Source organism: Globicephala melas, chromosome 20 (genome assembly GCF_963455315.2).
Source record: "Globicephala melas chromosome 20, mGloMel1.2, whole genome shotgun sequence".
NCBI lineage: Eukaryota > Metazoa > Chordata > Mammalia > Artiodactyla > Delphinidae > Globicephala > Globicephala melas.
In genome coordinates, this window is record NC_083333.1 from 911584 (window position 1) to 920874 (window position 9291).

The 9291-nt window shown below is 58.2% G+C and overlaps 2 pseudogenes; both read right to left on the reverse strand.

The window, feature by feature from the left end:
* Positions 1-399: 399 nt before the first annotated feature.
* On the reverse strand, positions 400-4974 carry LOC132594187 (spermatid maturation protein 1-like; annotated as a pseudogene).
* Positions 4806-8902, reverse strand: LOC132593284 (neuroligin-2-like; annotated as a pseudogene).
* Between the last annotated feature and the right edge of the window lie 389 nt (positions 8903-9291).

Here is a 9291-nt window from a genome sequence, read left to right on the forward strand (position 1 = left end):
GAGGAATATAGACCTCACCTTCCATACCAGATGGGTTCCTGGAATGTGAGCAGATAGGCCTTTTATGAATCACCCTGCTTCTCTGTTCATTTTCATTTGACTAACGTTATCGATCATTTTAAGCTGATTCCATCAAGTGGGTCTATATTGAGCACCTGCTGTGTGTTTGGAGTCTTGATGGAAAATGCCCACTGGCTATTTCTCTTTCTTTCTCTCTTTTTTTTTCTTTTTGGCCATGCAGTGTGGTTTGCAGGATCTTAGTTCCCCGACCAGGGATTGAACTGGGGCCGTCAGCAATGAAAGCGTGTAGTCCTAATCACTGGACATCCCGGGAATTCCCTGTGGTTGTGTGGGCCCTGGCACCCCCCAAACCACCACAAACCACCTCCTCTCTTCTTTTTATTCTTCTCCCAGTCGCCTCTCTGTCAGGGAACGGTATACCTAGGCCTTTCCCGTCCCCTCAGCCGTGCTGGACCCAGAGAACGGGGGGTAACAGTGGGACAGGGCCTCCACCTCCCTGATCAGCTCCCGCAGCTGCCGCCTCACGTCTCTGGCATTATAGGCTATGCGCTCTGAGGAGTGGCGCCGGGGGATGTCTGCGACGTGGGCTGGGCCCAGGATGGGTAGCTGGGCTGGCGAGCACTGCTCCTGTTCTGCCTGGGGCACCCCCCAACCGTTCTTGTGGCTCAGGGCCTGAGGGCTGTGGGGCGGGGGTTCACAGGGTACGCGTAGGCCTGTAGGCCCAGCTCTGACTGCCTCTCTTTTGAGCGGCCTTCCCTCTACAGTTTGCTGGAAGCGGATGGTCTGGGTAGGTGGCTCCACAGCATCCTGGGCCCAGGGAGTCCAGAACCCCTGGGTGGACTGAAAGCCTTCCCAGTCCTTGGGGCAATTCCAGTTGTGGGGGCAGATTGTTGTGTGCTGACGTGGGGGCTTCTCGTCATCGCTGTCAGTTGTCAGGGGCCCAGGCTACGGGGCGGTGGGCGTGGCGTGCTGAAGAGTCGCGACGGCGATGGCGGCGAGTGGCTGGGGGGGACACGATCATTTTCACAGGGTCCATGGTGCACCGAAGGCAGACTGCAGGGGCGCTCTGCTTCGGGGGCTGGGTCTGCTTCCCAGGTGAGCATAACTTAGAAGCTTCTGTGGATCGGGGACAGGTGAGAGGCTGGTGGGGAGCCTGGCTCCTCCAGGGATGGAGAGGCAGGTTGCAGGAAGAAAAGCTGCATAGTTATGGTGTCTGAGCAGGGAGAGCGGGAGGGGAAGGGGCCCACTTAAGGTCAGGGCTAGAACACCTGGTTTCTGCCTTTCCTATTCCCCAACCTCCCCATCCTCCACTTACCTTTCTCACAAATAACACGAAACACTTGGTGTAAGAAACCACGGAGTCTGCGCCAGAGCTAGGTGGGGGAGGACACAGTGACTGAGTGGCCGTGGCCATGGGGGTCCCTAGGGCCCCAACCTACTGTGCCCACAGTACTACCGGCCGCCTTCCTGTCCCAGAGGCTCCTGGGGGTAAGCGGGTCACAACGATGTGGGGCTCTCCCTCACAGTGTGCCAAGAGGGAGAGTCCTGGGCCTGTGTTTGACCCTCCAGCCTGGGCCAGGGCTTAGCAGAGGCCAAACCCTTCACCTTGCATGTCTCTCCTGTAGCCAGCCACCTGCACCAGCCCATAGGCCCTCTGGCCTGTTTGGTGTCTGTCCCCATCAGCCCCTGCCTGGTCCTCTACACCAGGCTCTGACCTCTGCACAAACACTGGTCCTGATCTTAACTCCCCGAACAACCCCATTACCAATGACCACCTCACCCCAGCACTCACTCCCCCTTTCTCTCTGACCTCAGAGCTGTTCATTGGAAAGGGCTGTGGGCTCGGACCCCCTCCTCCTCCCTCACTGGCAGAGTCACTTCTCCAGGGTTTGTCTCTTCAGAGCCCCACCCCTACCTCCCAACATAACAGCAGGCAAAACCAACAGTTAAACTTTTATATTTACAATATTCCATCCTGGAGTCCCTGCGCCGTGACAAAGTCATGATGCAATCAAAGGCAGGACTGCAAAGCAGCACTGTGCCAGGACGGTGGACTACATCTCTATTGATTTGTTTGGTTGTGTTAAGCTCATCTATGGAAACAGCACAAGGGGGATTTGCGCCCAGGGTTAGGAAAATGAGAAAAACTACTACCCCCCCCCCCACTATTATTATTACAAAATGGAAAGTACCTATTTCAGCCCCAGGAAACTGCGAACGCAATACACAAATGGAAATATAGGGATGTTCCTATGGAAAACACCCCCAATTGAACAACAGTGGCCCTACGAAGGGGCTGTTGATGATTTTGCTTTCATATGGGTCCACTATAAAGAAAGGTTAATACTCTGGCAACAATTGCCAGGTGATAAACAGGAGCATAGGAGGTATTGTAAGTGCTACTAGTGGAGTCAGGTACACAGGAACTGTAGGATATATTGTAAATATTTTTAAGGCACTATTCAAAAAACTTGCCCATGCATTTAAGAAAAAAAGTGTCATGAAGAACCTAGGGGTAAGAGAGGAATAAAGACACAGACCTGCTGGAGAACGGACTTGAGGATATGGGGAGAGGGAAGGGTGAGCTGTGACAAAGCGAGAGAGAGGCACGGACATATATACACTACCAAACGTAAGGTAGATGGCTAGTGGGAAGCAGCCGCATAGCACAGGGAGATCAGCTCGGTGCTTTGTGACCGCCTGGAGGGGTGGGATAGGGAGGGAGACGCAAGAGGGAAGAGATATGGGAACATATGTATATGTATAACTGATTCACTTTGTTATAAAGCAGAAACTAACACACCATTGTAAAGCAATTATACCCCAATAAAGATGTTTAAAAAAAAAAAACTTGCCCATGCAGAAAGAACACGAAGATTGCACTTCTGTATTAAAGACTTTCATAATAGCTTGGCTTAACTATTAGAAAATAACCTGCAACTAATGAGAACTTGGGGAATTATCTTGTTAGTACATCTAGAAACTGGGGACATTTTCAGAAAACTGACAAAAATATTTTGAGGTTAGAACATGTTGAGATGTTTTGATTTTGTACATGATGATGAAACCTGCCTATATATAAATACTTGCTCTGAAAAATAAATTTGTGCTTGACGTGCTGACATCTACAAAGGGTGTCAGGTCTTGTTTCCTTCGCCGACGCCGTCCATCCCTCAGGTTTACCTGGACTCGTTGGAGCTGGACTCCGACAATTTACAATATTCTCTTCATCTTTTGCCAGGTTTAAAAATGTGTACAGAGCCGCAAAGGGTTGGGGTGGGGACATGGGATTGTCAAGGAGTTGTTCTGGGGGCAGGGGCTGGGCATTGGAGTCCGTGGCTGAATCATGGGGTCCCCCAGCCCCCCTCCCATGCCCCAGTTTGGGGGGCATCTGTCTACAGGGTTCAGGGCCCAGGTCCCTAGCATTTAGAAGGCAGGGCTGTTTGGAAAGGAGCTAGACCAGGCAGGGGAAGGGGTAGGAAAAGAACTAAGTTTCCATGGGTGGAGGTGGGGGCAGAAGGGACAGTCAGGAGGCAAAGTTCTGGGGAGCCAAGACCAGGGATTTGGGGGTCAGTGGAAGACAGCACTCCACCCCCTATTCAAATTTGGCACCAATGAACCCACAAAATGCCAGCAGACAAGGATTGGCTCCTTCTCCGCTGGTGTCCCTTGAAACACTTCCCGACATTGTTCCTTTCCCCAGAGGCCCAAACCGTTTCTCTTTGGGCAGTCACCTTACACACATCCTTCCAAATCAAATTCTTCCTGCTGGTGTCTGCCCAAGCGCTGTCCCCCACTGCCCCCTCCATCTGTTCCTCAGTACAGCTGACCCCGTTCTCTCCCCCAACCTGTCCGGGGAAGTCTTTCTCCCCTGCTCTCCTCCCCTCCCCCCTCCACTGCTCCTTTCCTTCAGCCCCGGGGGCCCAGGGGAGAGGGGGCAGGTCAAAGGAGGGGGTGGGCAGCTGAGGGGAGAAGCTGGCTTGAGACCAGGAAGGGATGTCTTCAGAGGGGGACGGCAAAGGGGGGAGGGAAAACAGGGGCAGAGAGGGAGGGATGAGACATGGCGAGAAGAAGGATGCAGGCGGGACCCCTTTAGCTGCCACCTCCCCCTCTCCTGTATCCTACCTGCCCTGGCCCAGGGCTGAGGAATCCTTGGCAAGTTTTGGGGGGTCTTCGCCCCTCAAACCCACCTCAGCAGTTTGGCACGGATGAGCGACGGTCTGAGGACTGAGGGAAGAAGGGCTGCCCTCAGACCGCGGTGAGGGCTTTGGTCAAACATGCACGGCCTCTGTGGGTGGCAGGTGCCACGCAGGCCCCACCCCACCCCACCCCCCGAACTCTAGGGGAAGGAAGGGCAGAGCTTAGGGTCTGTTCATCTCCTCAGGGTTTGTCCCTCCCCCTCAGCTTCTGTCAGTTTGAAGTCCTTTCACACCTGCTGTGTGAGAAGTTAAGTGCTGGGCCTGAGGCCCTAAGATGCAGGGAAGTGCTGGAGAGAAAGGGGCTGTCTGCATGGGAAAACGTACATCCACATGCAAGAACATGTTTCCACTCAGAAATGCATCCTGGACCCAGGGGAAGACAAGTTCCCAGGCAGCACAGGGATGCAAGGTCTCCTCTCTTCCCCGTGGCAGGGAATGTGTGTCTGTCATCTGTGGCAGGCGAGGCCTGCCCGGGGGAGACCGTGCTTCACCTCACTTGTGCCACGGGGGATACACATGCTTCGCTGGGGCGGGAGGGCTGGGGGCAGGGCAGGGGGGCTGTGATTTCCTCGCTACTTCCCAGGCACCACCTTGCGTCGTCCGGTGGCCAAGGGTCGCTGTTTGTGAACACACCACTTCCAGGGTCTCCAGGGGGTGGGAGGAGGGAGGAGGTGGGGGCACAAATCCCCACAGAAATTCTTTGAGGGAGCCAACATGTGTCCAGGGCGGCAAAAAAAACCCTCACCCTGCACATGGTTTCTCACCCCCTCGTGAGAAAGCACACCTCCACGTGGGAAAATACTTCCACGTCTCCACACACCGAAGACGGGTGTCCAGACGACGGAGGGGAAAAAACACCCCCCCAGTTGTTCAAAGGCCCACGTCCGGAGAAGAGAACGGGCCACTCCGCGCGGGAGAAGCGCACACATCCCGGCGAGGAAACCCATGTCCACCTAAAGCTCCTCGATGTGTCACAGCTCCACACGACAAAAGCCTGTCGCCAAGTCCTCCTCCCTGCCTTCTGAGCTGGCCGGGAGGGCCGGGGAGGGGGGCCTCCCCGAGCCGCCCCCTATACCCGAGTGGTGGAGTGGGGATGGGGGAGCGTGTTGTTGTGGTTGGTAGCGGTGGGGGGAGGTGGGGGGAAGGGCCCAAAGGGATGGAGGGAGGGGGGCGGCGGGGGAGGGGGTGGCCCCAGGCCGCTGGGCAGCAGGGTCAGGGCCCCGGGGGGCCAACAGTGGCAAATCGTCCGGCGCCCGGCGCAGGGCCAGGGTGTAGTCGGGCGGGCAGGCGGGGCGCAGGGCCTCCGCAGGTTCCGCCCCGACGCCCCCCCCCCCGCTTCAGCTGCAGCGTCACCAGCTTCTCCTCGGGTGGCAGCTCACGGCCGGCAGCAGGGAGCAGAGTGCCCCGCCGAGCACGCCGGTGCCCGAGCCGCCGGGGCGGGGTTGGGGGGAAGGCTGAGCCGCCTGCACCGCAGCTCCTGCCGCCGGTCCCGCTTGTAGTAGAGAGCGGCGAAGGCAAGGATGTTGAGGAAGAGGGGGGAGCGCCCACGGCCACGGTGACGCTGAGCTCCGTGGAGTAGTCTCGGGAGTCCCTGGGGAAGCGGTCGTAGGCCCGGGGACCCGGCTCGGGCTTGGGCTCGGGCGGCAGGGTGGCCGGAGGCGGGGGTGGGGGGCGGGGGGAGGCGGGGGCGGCGAGTGCCGGGGGCACCAGGGGGCGGGCGCGGCGGCCAGCGCGTGGCGTAGGGAGGGAGGCGCGTGGTGGTGGTGAAGAGCTCCGTGTGCAGGTTGTGCAGGTGCGGCACGAGCTCCAGCCAGAAGGTCACCTTGTTGGCGCGGTAGTTGGCGCGCACGCGCGGCTTCAAGCCGATGTGCAGGTACTGCTTCTCCTTGCTGTTGAACTTGCTCCACACCACCTCCTCGAAGCGGTTGCGCTTGGTGTGGATGAACTTGGTGTCCTGTGGCACCGGCTGGTTGGGGTCGCTGTGGACACAGCGGGGCAGGGAAAGGAGGAGTAAGGGTGAGGCTCCCATGAAAGGCAGGGGTGTGGGCGTGCTATGGGAGGAATGGGGAGAGAGATGGACAGAGATGCAGAGAGCTGGGGAGACGGGAAGAGAGACAGAGACGGATACGAAGAGACAGAGAAACTGCCAGAGACGGACAGACAGACAGACAAATAGGGATGGAGCCAGACTGCCAGAGACAGTCTGAGATGAGGGCAGAGGGGCAGAGAGGGCAGAGACAGACCACCAGTGACAGAGGCAGAGTCTGAGAATGAATGAGATAGAGACATATGGAAACAGAGACACAAAAGGACATGAGAGACAGCCAGGGGGAAACCAGCGAGTACAGAGTAACCAGATCAAAGCAAGCAGAGATATCAATAGATTTCAAGAGAGAGAGGCAGAGACAGCAATAGACAGACACAAACCCTCACACACACTCAGATACACAGATGGGAGCACTCAGACAGCAGGCCGAGCTCTGGGAGGAGAAGGAGAGAGCTGGGTGGGCAACGGAGGGAAGGAGAGACAGACACGGAGCCGAAGGCACCAAGTGAGCCCACCCCCCAGAAAAGACAGGGACCTCTCTGTCCAACTCTTCTGAGTCTTCAACACACACAGAAGAGCTGTCCGGCAGGTGTCTGAGTCGAGAAGGCAAGAGTGCCTTGATGGAGGAATGATGGCCGTGTGAAGGAGAGGGAGAGAAGGGGCTGAGGATGGAGGCGGTGTGTGCCCTGATCTACAGGGATGCCCGACCCAGCCCCTCTGGCCCTCACCCGGTCTTGGCGAAGTTGGTCCAGTAGGTCATGACCACGGCGCTGAGCATGACATCATTCTTGGAGAAGTTGCAGGGGAAGAGGTCGGTGTCACCCACCATGGGCACACCAAAGACGTAGGGTAGCTCATTCCCGTGCGCTGCATCTGCCCACTCGGGCCGGCCCTCAGCCTGGCAGTGGTGGTAGAAGGTGTAAAAGTAGACAGGGGACTGGTAGTCAGCGTGCAACTTGGCGGTGGCCACAGCCGGTGCCACCCACTGGTGGCTGGTAAAGAGCGCCAGCAGGGTCTTGTGCCACATCTCGCCATTGTCCCTGTCGGCCCAGTCTGTGTACATAAACTTGATGGTCTCCCGCAGCACATCCTTGCCCTCCGGGTAGCCATATAGGTTGTCCACAAAGTTGGAGACGGTGAAGTCGAAGGCGCTGGCGGACATGCCGTCCTCGCTCTCCGCCGAGTCCTCCACGAACTTGAGGCCCACTCCCTGGTTGACACCGATGAGCATGTCATAGTTGAGGAATTCTCCCTGCTGCATGAGGATCTCAGGGTCATTGGGGACCATGTCACCGTCCACCACGGGCCCAAAGGCGATATGGTAGCTGGGGAGAAGGGGTCAAGGTCGCATCACCTGTTCACCGGCCTCCTCTCAGCTCACAGCCTGCTGAGTCCTCTGCTCAGAAGACTCCTCTCCCCTAGTTAAAACCTTCTGAGCCCTTCAGGGTACTTGACCTCTCGGGAAGTCCTCCCTCAAGCACTTCATGGAGCCTCGTGCACACTGGCTCTGTTTAGGCACCTCCGCCTAGGGAAGGCTTCTGGGAGAAGGCAGGGCCCCGGGAGGGCCTTGAAGTCCCCCACTCCTGGCTAAATGGAATGCTTGTGGCCTGTGGGCACCTCTCACCCTCAACCTCCTTGGAACCAGCAAGGAGAATGGAGGCCTGGACCTGGCCCTCTCCCACCCCCATACCGGGCGGGCTGTACGTCCTGGTCCACCAGCTCCCGAGAAGGCTTCCGGCACAGACAATCCACGGCCTTGGCGCTGTCCTCCCGGTCACAGCCCACCTTGGCCGCCAGCAGCCGCGTGTACTTGAGAGGCTGGTAGTTGACAGACCAGCTAGAGATAGCAGTGCCACTCTGGGCGATGGCCTTCTGGAACAGCCCTGGTGGGACAGGCAGGCTTTAGGCTGGGCTGTATCAGCCTGAGGGAGGAGAAGGGGGACCTGCTGAGGTTGAGGGTGTGAGAAAGGGGACAAGAGGGACAGGCTGAGGAGGTGGCTGGTACCTTCCGAATGGTGGGAGAGGATCAGAAGGTTGACACAGGAGGCCCCTGCCCCAGATCCGAAGACGGTGATGTGCTCGGGGTCGCCCCCAAAGTGGGCAATGTTCTCACTGAGCCAGCACAGGGCCTGGATCTGGTCCACGAGCCCGTAGTTGCCTTTTGCAGCCTGGTCCCCAGTGCTGAGAAAACCTGGGGGTAGAGGAAGAAAGGGGGCTTCCTGGGGGTGTCACAGCACGCTTTCCCTCTTTCTGGGCAGCTCAGTCCAACCCAGAAGCCATTCTGCTTCTGCTGGGTTTAGAGGAACCCTGCCAGCAGGCCCTCCTCCCAGACTCCAGCCCCTAGAGTTGGCTGCCCACCCTCACCAGGCACCCCAAGCCGGTAGTTGAGTGTGGATACAATGACGTTGCCGTAGGTGGCCAGGACAGAGCCATCCAACATGTTCCCGGTGCCCTCCACGTAGGAGCCTCCATGCAGAAACAGCATCACCGGCTTCTTCCCGGAGTCCCGGATATCTGCGTGGGGAGGGGGCGGGTAGGTGGGCCGGGGGGTGGGGGACAAGGACACAGTCAGACCAGAAGCAGCACCGCCCAGCTCCCAGGCCTGCTGAGTTCCAGCCCAGAGCTCAGGGGACATGTCACTCCCATCCCTGGGGGGCAAGAACGGATTCTCCTCCCTCCCTCCCCAGCTAACCCTGGCAGAAGATCCCTCCCCACCTCCTGCCGGTGTGCCCTACAGCACTTCTCCCCATGCCTGGCAGACCTTCCAAGAAGCCTAGCAGAGGCAGGGCTGGGGGCTGGCCCTCCTCAGGGCATCTGGTGGACCCAGGGGAACCCCTTCCCCCACACACACAGCAAATCTCCTTCCTGCTCCTAGGAAGAGCGAGCTCTCAAGGCTGCCACTGGAGCTAGAGATCCTGGGAGGGTCCAGGCGTTTCCTTCGACTCAGGCCGTGGGCCTCAGCTCCACATGGTAGCCTGTTCTGTGGGTGAGGGGGTGGCAGGCCCTAGGGTCCCTGGGGGCTTG